Genomic DNA, 15,333 nt, shown 5'->3' with positions numbered 1-15,333 from the left:
AGGGCCTCTTAATGGGCATGCAGTATTCTCTAAATAAATAAATGTGTCCGTCCATATGTGACTTGCACCGTCCAGACGTGGGAGGCTCTACGACTGGGCCATCCTCACGGGCTTCTTACGCGCCTATGCATAGCGTATTCATTGTAAAGTAGTGACGCCCAAAAGCTATAACTTTTGGGTGCCGCTACGTTACATTTCAGATTTCTAATAACCGAACAATCCCTTTCCAGATTGTACGAACTTGCCGATTTATCGAAATAAGTCGAGCGTGGTCATAGCTTCGTTAAGTCCAGTTTCAATTGTATTAAATTTTCCGTGATTCGGAAGGCATTCGATACTGACCAGTTCTTTCTGAATCCCCTTGATAGTGGCGGCCCCTAGTGCGCGGTGCGCAAACTGCTTTGCTGGCGTTTATGAAGTATTTCCGGCTCTCTCGAATTGCTCGCGGCGCACTGGCGTTCTCAAAGCGTAGCCTTCGAAATCTGTTTCTATTATCCATAGTGAGCCGTGCCTGAGGAATGGACTTGTTCACGACCTATATTATTCCGCTGCGTTTCACGTTTGTACTTCGGACGAGCCGCTCACGCGAAGAAATAGCTGCCTAATAGCCTTAAGGCATTTCGGGGCTTATCTTACAAATGACAGCGGCCTTATCGCACGCACACAACACACTCCGCATTCGACGAGAGAACCTGCCTCAATTGCACGGGTGAGAGTTTCGCAGCCTCGTGAGTGATCGAATCACGACCAACGCCGCACCACATCAACCAATCACGTGCACTGCGCGTGATATTACGCTAAACATTCAGTGTCCTCCAGCGGCCATAATACGGCACCACGCACGTGCTCTAAGAAATGTCCGGAAGTAGGCGATCGTGAGTTCAGATTGGCAACCGCGATAACCTCTCCGATAACGCCTAATGGCTGGGCTTGTGTTTATGCCTCGCGAAGGTCAAGTTCGATATGCGGTAAACGAAACGCGTATTCGCGTGTCTAGACCGACTTCCTTGACTCGGTCGCATTTCCTGGCTGTACAGAGTTTTTGTCCACTTTCGCTTATGTGAAGCCGAGAGGCAGGGAATTAACTCAAGGAGAAAATAGAAAGTGTTTCAGAGCGAGAGAGAGAGATAGTGAGAGAAAGGGAAATGAAGCGCTGTGTTGTGCGTTCCTTTCCATAGGCGTGTGTTCCCTTCCAATCGCGATGTTTGGAAACATCGCGAATGTTTCGACTGTTCTGTTAAGATTACGCGAAGGACACGGGTAACCGAGTTTATCTGAGAGCTAACGCGAGCACCAGCGATAACGCTGGAAGGTTCGATACGGTATTTATGAAAGCCAACGCATTTCACAGACGACGAAATTACTTGTGTCTTGTGTTTCGACAATGTTTGCTCTTGGAAAGCAAGATGGGAGAGGGGGAGTGGGGGGTGATGGCCGCCGCTTTCATATCCAGTATCAATATTTGAGTAAAGCTTCAACTTGGCCTAGTTGGCACGTCGTTCTGACGTAGTTGCGCTGAGCAAAATGCACGAAAGGCTAACATAGGTACTCAGCATCGTGTGTCGGCATCCTTTCCTCTGCGTGGATTTAATCGTCTATATAGATGCGACGTACTCGTCTTGTTGCCTCCGTTAATCTTTCGTGCCTTTGCTGAGCGGTACTTCATGAGGATCAGTTGTTCGAGCAACGGTTCCGGGCCTAAGGCCGGTATTCACAAACCAATCTTATCCTTACCTCGCGTTTTCCTTATCGGTTCTGTGCCTTTAATACGTTTGATAAACAAAGCATGCTGGTATTCACAAATCAATCTTGTAGTTATCTTTTATCCTGTTACCGTCGTTGTGTCCTAATAACGGACGTGCAGTGTACAGAAACTTAAAAAGACACTAAAGTGAAACAAGGAATCGGTTTAGATTAATAAATTGTACTCTGAGAACTCTAACGTCGTTAATTTCACCACCTTATTATGGAAGACATAATCAAGGTCGAAGTTTCATTTTTAAATTTCGCGTCGAAGTCTCTGCGCGTGACGTTATGGATTTCAAAGCGTATTTTTCATGTTTTGGTGGCATAGGCTCAACGGAATTTCTTGAAACTTAGTATGTTAATTGTGTGTCCCCCTCAGAGGACAATGTGCTTCATTTTTACTGATTAGGAACCACGTACGATCAAGCAGGCGCCGTCAAAATATGTGACATCACGGCTTTTGGCGCGGAAATTTCAAGGTGGCTTCGCCACTCGCATTTTCTTTTTGCGCCTTTACTCGCTTACCAAGCGCCTTCTCGCGGCAAGCGTGGTGATTTTGGTACTGTGAAAGAGTAAGTTACTAATATAAGAAAAATCGCTTTTCTTTTTAGTGTCCCTTTAAGGATGACGTGAGATAAGGATAAGGTTGGTTTGTGAAGACGGGGCTAAATCTATAAAACGACTGAAATAATGCGCATTATAATGTACACGTAGTCGTAAGAAGGAAGGACATCAGTGAAAGACGCCTCCTTTCAAAATTTCCTCATGGTCAAGTCGCGTCAGTCGTGGCCGTCTCGTCACCGCACGGCATCACTGGCGCGAAAAAGAAAAGTACCGCGACAACCAAACACCGCAGAAGGCCTCGCGATCACAAAGTATCTGCGAATGCAGCAGCCTTCAACAACGACGAAACAAAACAAAGTAAAAAGACCCCGAAAAACCGACTACGCTCGCGATGAATATCTCTATACAATAACCGTGCTCTCCGAAGAATGGCCGCCGGCGTTACGTACAAAAGATCGCGCGCCGATACGCGTCACACTCTTCGGTGGCCTTTTCTTTCCCAGATGCATAAGAGAATCACGCGCTGCCCGTGTGTATACGCACGCAACTGGTTTTTCTTCGCTGAGTTCGTGCGTCGATTATGGCGCCGATTTGGCGTTCCGCATCTTTTGCTCCCTTGTACGAAGCCCCGAAAACCACTTTTCATCAGTACGCGTAGTAATAGAAGTGGTTCCCAGTAAAAGAGGGAGGGGCCGCTATTTTCCGCAGCCTTTGCGGGAGCCCGGCTCAGCGCCAAACGCGTAGCGACTCCTGACGTTCGGGCGACACTTTGCATCTCAGCGCGCTCTGCAGAGAGAGAGGGAGAGTCCAAAATACGTTAGACCATGAAAAACCCATTCACTTTCGTAACAAGGCGAAGTTCCTAGTTTGTTTGTTTTACGGCGCTATAGCGCTTAGCGAGGCCCGAAGGACGCGGGATCCAATCCCGGCCGCGGCAGCAGCATTTTCAATGCAGGCGAAAATGTTTGAGGCCCGTGTAGTTAAATTTAGGTGCTCGTTAAAGAACCCCAGGTGGTCGAAATTTCCGGAGTCCTCCACTACGGTGTCCCTCATAATCATATCGTGGTTTTGGGACCTTAAACCGCTGACATTATTATTATAGCACTTAGCGACATTACGTTCTTTGCGGAGCACCTCTGACTCACCACCGATTGGGTGTTGTTATGAGATCAGAAAAGGCCCGGAACTAAATAGTCTCGTTCACTTGTTGTATACCGAAATTGGCATGGAAGTGTACTGACATGAGTTATAGATTTGACATTGATAACATGACATGCTCTTCAGTTACGTCACAATTAAGGATGCGATGTGCGGGTATGGGCGAAGGATATATGCGCGTATGAGCCGCACGCGCAAAGAAAAAACAAAAGTAATTGCAGTTGCTCGGGTTTTACGTCCCAAAACCACGATATGGTTATGAGGCACGCCGTAGTGGAGGGCTTCGGAATTTTCTACCACCTAGTGTTCTTTAACGTTCACTGACATCGCACAGTACACGGGCCTCGGCCGGGATTCGATCCCGCGGCCTTCGGGTCCGCAGTCGAGCACCATAACCGCTACACCACCGTGGCGGGTGTGGAAAGAAAGAAAGAAAGAAAGAAAGAAAGAAAGAAAGAAAGAAAGAAAGAAAGAAAGAAAGAAAGAAAGAAAGAAAGAAAGAAAGAAAGAAAGAAAGAAAGAAAGGAAGAAAGAAAGAAAGAAAGAAAGAAAGAAAGAAAGAAAGAAAGAATAATGTGCATTATATATGCTGGTATGAGCCACAGAGGTGAAGCAAACGCTCAGGGCCATCGCCATTAAACGCGCTTTAATGTTAAATGGAACATTAAGGTGGCATAAATTTTTTGTGATCCATTTTTTTGCAACGGAGGGGTCAGACTTCGGTGGTGATTGTCATGCAGGGTTGCGGACCACATTAGAAGATTTCGAAAGTCGAATCTAGTGGTGTCGGCGTGCCCCGCCCTTCGGCGACTGCTGATCCCAGGTCCTCGTGCTCGACTGCGCCACCTCCCATTGATCTGGTGTGACGTTCTGTACAACTGCTGTATTTGGTCGTTTGTCGACAGCTTCACGCTCTGTGAAATAGCGAGAGGTAAACACCTAACTGAATGCGGAAGCACCTGCGACGGTCGCCTCGGTGATACAGTGGTCACAATGCTCGGCTGCTGACCCGAAAGTCGCGGGTTCGATCCCAGGCACGGCGGCCGCGTTTTCGAATGAGGCGAAATACTGCAGTCCCGTGCACTCAGATTTAGGAACACGTTAAGAACACCAAGTGGTCAAAATTTCCGGAGCCCTGCACCACGGCGGGTCTCACAATCATAGCGTGCTCTTGGCACGCAAAACCCCAGATATTGTTAAGCACTAGCGACAGGTGTCTCCGCAGGGTGTATCTAATTGTTTGGAGAGAACGAAAAATTCGTAAACAGGGGGTGTGCTGGGGCACACCCCCATGTGCTCCAGCACGCAAGAAAAGGCTCCAGCACACCCCTGTATAAAAAAAAAATTTTAAAAAGGCTCCAGCAGATTCCCGTTTACGAATTTTTCATCTCTTCAAGCTTACATCTTCCCATGAACTTTTTTTTGTGTTTGAAGTAAAGAGTCTCAAGTTTTTCTCCAGTTCACCGGCCGCTGTCATCTTTCCGTGTGGTTGTTAAATATTCCCTCCTGGTGTATATTGGGACGGTGAAAACATCCGCGAACATACCCTCACCTAACACCCCCCTCCCCCTTTTACGCCTTCTGGATCCCCGCAATGTTCTCAACAATGCACCACCAGGTATGGGCTAGAGTATTCTGGCACTTTAAAAACGGAGCTCTCCAGTCGGGCAGCAGGCAGTCGACGAACGTCCTGGCGTAGATAACTATCTCGCGTTTCGCGGTGGCGTCACCGGGTGCGTCGCTAACGTCACGACCGCCCTCCCAGGGCGCGCAGAGGCCACGGCGCATGCGCTTCGAGGCTACCGCGGCCGCTTCTCGAGGGTTTATGTATACTTTAATGGTAATCACCCGACTGGTTTCCCATTATATAACGCACGCATACTGAACCACCATCTGGGCATCGATACGCGGAAAAGCGGAGCTCCTGTGTTAAAATAGTACTTTGGCGCCGAGACGCAGGTTTTCTTTGTGTATGCTTTGTCTTGTTGCTGCAAATGTGTGCGCCTCCTTCGTCGATTCCCGTCTGTGTTTTCTTTTTATTTCTTTTCGCTTGTCCACGGAATACTTCGGCGTTGCGTAACGCGAGTCTTCCGAGCAGCGTTCGATGCGACGATGATCAGTGCGGCGCGGTATTGTCGTCATAGTCGATGAGGAGAGGGGAGAGGGTAAAGGGGTCGTGGAGAGGAGGTTGACATTGCCTTCGTGCCCTGCAGCCATTTCAGGCCCACAACGACTGTGGTATTATAGGAAGGTTGTTACAGATGCGTACGTCCACATCGTCAGATCACCTAAGCGACTACGCATTACATTAGACGTCTTCAAAGGGCGGAGTTCTTCATCGACAAGCTTGTACGAACGTCACCGCGTTCGCCTCAGTGTACATACTCGTAAAACCTGAACGACTCGTTGCAGGCGATGCAGTGACGCCGCGTTCTAGATCGTTTGCAACCCCACGTCATCCTGTGAGCACGTGACAACTGTAATACATACGTAGGTCACAGCGCGTGATATGACATCTGACTTTGGTGCCCAAAGTGGGTCTTTCCTAGCTCGTAGTACGTGTCGGGGTCGATTTCGCGTGCGTTAGAGCGACGACGTGATTAGCTTACGCCCGCTGCAACAACAGCAACAACAACAACCTCAAAGAAAAGATATGTTGGGGACAACGTAACCGGGTGAGTCAAACTGCGTGTGACCTATATTGTCACGTGGTTGTGACGGTGGCAGCAGATGGCAGTCAGACTGTTGACGATGAATCCTTATTGCGCTTGCTTGTGCCCAGATAATGAAGCAACGTTCACTGTGCTAGCGAGTGGCACTCGCGAGAAAACGCCAGCGGCGAGTACAGTCATCGGTTGTCGAATAATCGGATGGTGAGGGACCAAGGGAAATGCGTTGTATTTTTACACGAGTGATCGAAAAATTCCGTCGTTATCGCTGGCGCTCTCGTTAGCTCTACACTAAACTCGACTGCATCAGTCGCAATCACTAAAGCAAAACTCTCAATCTCTCCATCAAAATGTTTACGGATAATGCAGGAAAGCGATTCATGCATTTGTCTCATTTTCGAGTACAGAAGGCCTCCATGACTTACTTCCCTTTCCATCTTATTTCTTCCTTCGCTCATAAATTTTGTTTTTATCGAACTCGGGAGTACATTCACACTTCCTACATTGGTCAGCTGAATGACATCCCTTCTTTACGTTATTGCATCGCTGACGAGCGCGACCATCAATGATCGGGCTTGTGAGTGCTGCATTACCATAGCCGATATACACAGAAATTCCACAGCAACTCTCCTGTTCCTGAATAGCAGCAGGCAAACCCAGATCGAGAAAGGGGTCCGTCAAGGAGATACTATCTCTCCATCGTGTCTAGAAGAAGTATTGAAATGACTAGATCGGGCAGAAAGAGGAATGAAGTTTAACGGAGAATATCTTAGCAGTTTGAGGCTTTCAGACGGCGTCGTACTATTCAGCAATGACGGTGACGATCTGAAAAACAAAATGATTGAACGATCAAACCGAGAAAGCGTCAGGGTAGGGTTGAAGATGAAATGCAAAAGACAAAGACAATGCTCAAAGCCGGACGAAAGAACAAAGAGTGAAGCTTGGAGCATAGCAAAGAAGCTCGAGGAGCGGCATTCTAAGCTTCACAACGGTGGTTAATGACAACAACAACGGTGGTTAAATAACAACACAAAAAACGACGGACGAACACACAAACAGCGCTCGTTTGTCTCTGTTGTTCGTCCGTCGTTTATTGCGCTATCTTGCGATTACATTGTAATAATAAAAAACGTGACTCATCTCGGTGAGTCCTGACTTTTCACATATATAACTCTCTTTAAAGGTACACGTTCTCAATCTTTTGTAGAGCAATATACTATCTTCGGGGAGTCGTGGGAGGTGCGACTCTCCGTTTAATCCATGCACGAACACTTACGGACCTCCTAGTGGTAGATTTCTTGTCGGCGCGAAAAATATGGAACCACCGGCTACTTAACGCGATGAAATGGATGGTTGGATTGGAAGGAAAACTTTATTACGGTCCTTCGGGACGCGCTCTAGCACGTAACGGAGCGATCGACCTTAATAAAGCTTTTCCATCCATCCATTCCTTTCATTACTTTAAGTAGCGTATGGTGCGAATAAAACTGGAACGATCTACTATACTGAAGACTCGATAGAGCCCCTTCGAAATATTGCACTGTTGCTCAGGAGACTTCCTTCCGTGATCGAACCGGCGTGACAAGTTTGTGGAAAGTACCTCAAAGCACTTCATACTTACTGGCAATGCCCCGGAGTACACTCTTCACATTTTTAAAGCGTAAACATTACAGGTTCGATCCCGGCCGTGGCTGTCGCATTTCGATGTAGGCGAAGGTGCAGAGGCCCGTGACGCTTAGATTTAGGTGTACGTTAAAGTATCCCAAGCTGTCGAAGTTTCTGGAGCTCTCCACTACGGCGTGCCTCATAATCCTACCGTGCTTTTAGCACGTAAAAACCCAGAAATTATTTTGTAAAGAAAACGTAAGCTCCCTGAAAAACTTGTCTGTCACAGGAGACGTGGGGGCCATCCCTGACACAGTGCAGTCTGGAGATGACATGGCTTTGAAGTTCCAATAGAAACGTGCTCATAAGTTTACGCAAGCCAAGTGCAGTGAGTCTCGTCTAGCAACGTTGTGCACCTTAGAAGAGCTTGTTGCTGGGCTAGTTGGTACATGACTTGGAGAAAAAATTTAGACGCCTAAGCACCACCAGAAAAAAGACAGAAGCACAGGAAGGGACGTCAAGCTTGATGGCAAAAATATTTAATAGACATTTGAAACTGGAGAGGAAGTTGCAGCGTACAGTGCGTAAGCCTCATGTGCCATCACATAAACGGAACGCTGTCATACTAACATAGCTGCTCGCAGTGCTCTGCGTTAAAGGGAGCCATGTTTTGCGCGCGCGCGCGCGCGCGCACGCACACACACACACACACACACACACACACACACACACACACACACACACACACACACACACACACACACGCACACGCACACGCACACACACACACACACACACACACACACACACACACACACACACACACCGCTGATCGTCTGGCCACCACCGTAGGATCAGTTATCGTTTGTATGTCCGGCTCTTCTGGATGACCCAGCAATACCTGCACTGTGATGCATTCAGTAGCTTCAACGTCACCGGATTCTAGCTGCCCACTCATATTGCTCAGTCGTACTAGGATACTGAGCCGTCCCAATTATAAATATGCGGTGTCTTGGAACCAAAGTGTGCTGGCCGAACGTTGGAAGGGTGTTTTAAAGCCTAAAATACCCGACTTATTGCTCCAGGATGGTAATGCAGCACTTAAAAAAAAACAAAGAAACCGCAAGACACTGAAGTAGGCACCAAGCGATCGCCATGACTGTTTTGACCTCTCATGTCGTCGTCTTTCTTTCTCTTTTCTTTTTTGTCGCTTCAGTGTTTTAAAGCACGCGAAACCCCTTGTATACAGCAAGAATATTTGCTTTGCTGCTTTGAAGAAGAAGGAAATGATAAAATAATCAACGTGTTTACGACCTGTGATAAAGAGAAGACGGATAAGACGGTACTCGCCTGTCCTCGACTGCACTAAGAGAAATATAACCTAAGCAAGAACTCAAGCAGTATCCCGTACTGATACTGATCCAGACGTCAACATCTCTTCACTGCGCCGACCATACGGGTTGCCTAATAATTACACATTGTCGTAATGGTTTTTTTTATGTGCTTGAGTATCGCTTGCCAAAGACACGACGCAAAATCGGGGTTTCGACCGGTAACAGCACCGCAAGGCAATCACAACTCGCGAGAAATTTATGCGCAACACCCAACCGAGGTTTTCTCACACCGAGAGCCACGGCTCTTCAAAAACTCGTGTTATCATGTTGTTTTTAAAATTATATGTTGTCTGGGAGATGTTGGCGCTTTTCTAAAGCACCGGCTACTCAGTTTCACAGATACTAGAATTCTTGAAAATCACAGCAATGAAGGAAAAAGTTACACGAAATCGTACCTGGAGACGGTTCATGTAAGCAAGTAAAGCTACAAAAAATATCACACAAGCACGAATTGCATTCACATAGCCACAAGAAAAACAGAACTCCCAGGGTCACCTCTGCATTCGCCTGGGACGACTCTAAGGTGAAAGCCACTTTTGTCTCTTCTCAGTCGACGTGGTCCTCGCCCCCTCCCCCCCTCCCTTCCGAAAGCTTTCTGTCTCTAACGCGGTATTGCATTGGCTCCGGGATGGAAGGCATTGCAAGCGTTCTGCACCTTGTCTGGTTTTGCACTGCCTCCGTGATCGGACCACCATTGACCAAGAGGCGATTTCATGCGAAGACTTCATCATGTGACGTCACAGTGACGCTATGACGACGTCACAAAATGTGGCAACTTGCGATGTCATGGCGTCATATGGCGACGTCATGATGTGATTTTTTTTTTGCATCATTCGTGTTGACACCGACGCCGCGGGACGGTGATCGACGCCGGCGGTCTATTTTCGCGTTTGTCGAGGCATCTGGTACTTTCGCCTTAACACGCAGTGCAGTTTAGTCACCCATAAAATGCAGTCGCACGAACACCGTATAAGTCGAAAATATATTTGTACATAACGTTCAGCCACTGAAATTATTACTTTCTTCTCTCTGTCCTTTTGATCCTCGTAATATACACACAGACTTTCACGTTCCTCAAGGAAGAATATAAACACATAAGTGAAGTCAAGGACGTTCGAGAGGCTTCCAAGGTTACGCGATGTTTGTTTCGCGAGCGGTGGAGGCTCAGTGCTCTTTGCTTTCGAACTCTGGGCCCCGTGTGTATAACGGCGACTTCGAGGGAAAAAAATGTGGCCGCGAATCGTTTGCCTCGGAGGCTGCGTGTGCGCAGTAGTGACGTGTGAGTGGACCCCGAACGCATAATAACATCGTCACATGACTGTGACGGCGAAGAATGCAGCGGCCAAACCGTGTAAAGATTTGAGGACCTTATATCGCAAACGTTGTGCTTAGCAATTGAAAAGCACTCGCATCGCAACTACAGCGGGAAGCACGGTCGTCGAGGATTTGATGTACAGATTTATAACGAATCGGATATTTTGTGCGTCAGTCAGGGTGCATTCCTGCACGATCGCGGGTGGCGGTGTACATTTCAGAACGTGCTCCACTGCACAATCGAAGACATTCCAGAAGTTGTAAATTGGTAGTATAACTTACAAGAATGGACCTTTGCTTATATATGTCGTTTGGTTTTCAATAAACGTTCAGTTATGTGCAAACACTCGTGTTGTTGTCCCCTTCTTCTTTGTGTGCTCGTTTTTCGCACTTTTTTCACTATTATTTGTAGTATCAGAAAAAAATTGTTCTACTGTGTATAGCGAAACATATTGTGAGTTAACACGACTCGCTGAGCTTGGGTGAGCGAGCAGAGTGTTAATGCATCCTAACGAGTTCATTAACGGAATTTCCGGTCGCCGTTACACGTGGGTGAGTCGTGTGTCCTGCGCAGAACCTCACATGGCGCCATTGGTAGAGCGCAACGTCACTGTCGACTTTGGTTCGGCAGTGTTTGTGGCGTCAGGGTTGCGCTGGACCCGGACTCCGTTTGGCAGCGTGACTTGAGTCTTCGGGTTGAGGAACTGAAGCTCGAAAGTTGCGGAAACGAAAACAGACAAGTTCAACGGCAGTTTTTACAAACTTGTTTGCATAGTGAAAAGGTAGGATTAAAGAGTTCAGCAACAAGCGAATGGATGAGCCTTTATTAACCCAGGGCCCAGAGCGCCTTGTCTTGCTCAGTGCCGTCGTTATAACACCTCAGGCAGGCTCCTGCTCCCTGATGGCAGCCAATAGAACACAAGACACTACCAACCAAGGCCACCAGCCAATAACAGTGCGCTGTCTAAGATAGGTCATTGCACTCGTTGATGACACGAAGTTCCAGCGGTCAATAGCACTCACGTGGGGTCAAGCCGGGAGAACGGCAGATCGGGCGAGTTCATCTTCCTCTCCCCAGAAGGGCAGGAAGGGGTCTACGGCGACCTATAATTGCTCTGGTCAAAACTAAAGCCCCTAGATTTTTCCCTGTTCTAGGAACTTTAGTCAAAACACACGAGCCCGCTCGGCGCCGTAGCATCCCAAACAAGCCACAACGGCCCACTGTGAAGGCGGCGCCAGCTTTGACGTCGCCCCGCTGTTCATCTGAGCTCTCGCACCGTTCTCTGCTCTTTGTGTGGTGCTCGCCACCGCGGAGAGCCCGTTTCTGGGAAGGATCAAGGTGTTTCGATTCGTGTGGCAATGCAACGCCAGCCCACTCTCAGATACGACGTGTCGCCAGTGACAGTTATAACACAGTGTACTAATAATGCTGGCAAAGACAGTGAGAACCGTGAAACGGCCCGGCGTACGTTACTGCACAGCGACACGGGCCAGCCGCTGGCCCTTGCACAATAGCGATACTTATGCAACTGCAGGCTGGACCCTTCCCTTTTATTGCAATTTTACAACGGTGGTATGGTGTCACAGGTTAGGTTTGTACTCAGGCCACATGACTTTCCCGCATGTGGCGGGGACAGGAAGTTTCGCTACTGCTTGCTTTAGGGTATGGAAGCACGCACCCGGGAGCCTTTGTCTCTTGATGTTTGCTCGCAAGCCACACCTCCCACTGCCACTCAAATGGGCTTCTCCCTAATAAGGGTGAGTTCATTTCGGGTGGGCCGAAAATACACGTCCACGTTGTGGGGGTGGGGGTGGCCGCTCCCAACGCCACGGACGTTTGTCTGATCATTGTGTTGGATGGATGTTATTGGGGACTAATAGAGTGGGGTAACTGCGGCTACAAACAACGCATTACGGAGGGCTGGGAAACTGTCGACCAAGGAGTTGGAGCAGGCGTTTCCGCAAAAGGACTCGTCTTCGCGAAGGGGGAGGGGGGTACCGTTTTTTATAGCAGTGTTTTTTATCTACGCGGACATGTATTTTTAACACGTGCACTAACAGATTGATTGCACCTTCTAACAACGCATAATCTATTAAACTGACAGTCACATAAAGCAAGCACTGTAGGGTATCACGTCCGGCTGTGTCGCCCCCTTCGGGCAAACGGGAAACGTACGCGTCTGGCTCGGGGTAACTGTTTCATCGGCAATAGTTCATCAGAGGGAATGCTTGGTCTACGTGTACACAAGGCCAACTCTTCGCGAGGTAAGCTGTACAACAGGGTAAGTCTAAATCTGGCGCCGACATTTCCTCGTTTATTGAGTGAATTGCAACAACTGTATTAAACACGTTCGTCGACTGCACGCAGAAGTAACGGTCGCTTTCGAACCACGAAGCCGAGAAAGCGCGCGGACGCGAGACCAGCCTTTTATCATTCTCGCCGTATAACTGACTACCAACTAACATGCAGTGCTGGGAAGCCGCGGTATTATCGACTTAACCTGATCCGATCGATGTGTTGAGCAGATTATGCGCCGTCTCTTAACTCCTGTGTTTGCTTGCACTCGGATGCATATCTCGGAGCGTCCTTCGAGCGTGTCTGTTTGCATTCATTGTCACGGCTCGAGATATAAAAATACGACAAAAACGAATGTTTGTTTTGGTTGCGAAGCGTCTCATGCAAATATAAATGAAATGGTTGCAGAAAGATACGGTTAAAAATTGAAGAAAGTAGAGAAGCCGGTGGCCTTTAGCGGCCCCTCAAAAATGACCTCGACGCGATCAATAGTCAGGTCTCGGCGGCTGACGTCAGGCGCAGGTACCGCAGTGATAAAAGCGTTACGATTAATCCGTTAAGCGTTTTGTTGGTGTAGTCAGTATAACTGAATCGTTACCTGTTACAAACTGTAGCGTACTTGCGCGAACAATTATCATTAACGTGAAAGGTTAGCGTTGCTGGTTATTTTTGTTTTCAGCCACGTAAAAGATCCCCGCTTCCTTCCCCCGTCCCCACCCACCGTGCACTACTTTTAAGTGGCCCCTGACTCCAAAAAATAAACCTCCAGATGTTTATGTTGTTCGATTGTACTGTATACGTGGACAATCTTGGCCGATTATGAGTGGCGAACGTTGCCTCTAAGGCATTTTAATTTGGGTTTAAAGTAAGCGCGAGTGCTCATCTGAGTTGGCAGCAACTCGCGACATCGTCACTAGTATGACGTGGATGAAGGCCCCGTGTGACGTTCCCTCAAGAAAAACGAATATTGTCGACGTCGCAGAACATTCGCGGGGCGCACACAAAACGACGACTGGCCCCCGACGAGGGCTCTTGTTCCTCGGCCCTCTCGCTCTGTTGTCGGGCTATAGTCTCAAGGTGGTTTTCGCTGCTTACGCCGGTATTGATTTTCTTTTTCCTGAGGGGGCGCGCTCTGAACAGGCTTTACTCGTACGGAAGCACCCACATCGTTTCTTTGTTTACCGCGCGCGGGGCCCCGATTTGTCAGCGTCACCAAAACTTGAGCGCACGTGGTCTCAGGCGCACCCCGCTGTGGGGCGCTAGTTTCTTATGATTTTGGTTGGGCGTTTCGAAGCGACGCCAATAGTTGGACACAATTAACGACACTAGCGATAATTATACGATACGTTAGTGCATTTGCGATTCAATTTCGGCCGTACCAGTCACAAGCCTACAAGTCGCAAACAAAAATTTCGCTGTCAGGGGTCCCATAAGTTTGTAGAACTTCAGGGCCCCGGCTTGTCTTCCAATCACAGATCGCATGCGGTGTGGTCACGCTCAAAATCAAGGGGTTAATACAGGCCTAAAACAAGGAGAGCAGTGCACAAATCCGGGATAAAGTAAACGTCCAAGGTCTAAATTAATATAACTAACATAAATAAGCAAGAAATGATCGCAATAATTAACCTAAAAACACTAAAAATCACGCCATCTCCCGCTAAATGGGACCATGAGGCGATGAAGAAGCGTTTCGGCATGTCGAGTCCGCGTTTCAGAGGGTGAGTGGAGAGGGGGAGTGGAGATGAGGTGTGTGGAGAGGGTTCGCGCATGCGCAGTAAGGGTGGTCACGCCACACACCACCGGTTTGAACTCCGCCATAAGATGCTTCGCATCTAAAACGCTTCGGAAACACGCGGCTCACACCCGCGCCGCGCCAGAGTTGGCGCCACCGCTTCGACAGGCGCGCAGTTGCTCCTCCTATCGGTGCATCTCGGGCGCCGGTGTCACGAAATCCTGCGAGAGATCATTCAGAGACAGCGATTGGCAATAGCACAACAGGAATCTCTGGGTGCCCGTGCTACGCATTTCCTCGGGTAGTGGAGCTGCATTTAGCGCATAATTTAGCACTACACCAATCGCTACACAAGAACGGCGACATTTCTTTTTTTCGAGTGACGTTAGTAACGCACTCGAGAGTCCATACCTTTTATAACCTGTGAAGCTTTCGTTTTTGTGTGAGCAGTTATCAGTGACCACATTGCGCGCGTTATTTCTCACACCCGCGCGAAAAGCACGCCGACTCCTTCCTTCGAGATGTGGCCGCCGTAGTCCGGAATCTAAAAGCGCGCCCACAGCTTAGCCCTTACCACCTTTCTACTAGGGTAGTAAGAGAGAGATAATTTACGGCTACACGTAGACCTTGATTGATGTAGATCTTCCCGCGTTTCAATTGCGAAAACGTTGACATTCGAAGAGGCCCTACATTTCGACATGCTCTCGTTATCGCAATGGTGGCCAGCGCGCCAAGCGAGGTAAGACGACACCATGCTACGCGGAGACGTCGTGTAGACGTATATATATAACATCGCTAATATACGTCTACCGCAAGACGTTTTTTTTTCTCTTTCCTGATCGTTCACTTCTCCCA

The sequence above is a fragment of the Rhipicephalus sanguineus genome, chromosome 7, assembly GCF_013339695.2.
Source record: "Rhipicephalus sanguineus isolate Rsan-2018 chromosome 7, BIME_Rsan_1.4, whole genome shotgun sequence".
NCBI lineage: Eukaryota > Metazoa > Arthropoda > Arachnida > Ixodida > Ixodidae > Rhipicephalus > Rhipicephalus sanguineus.
Note: the sequence above shows the minus strand (reverse complement) of the source record.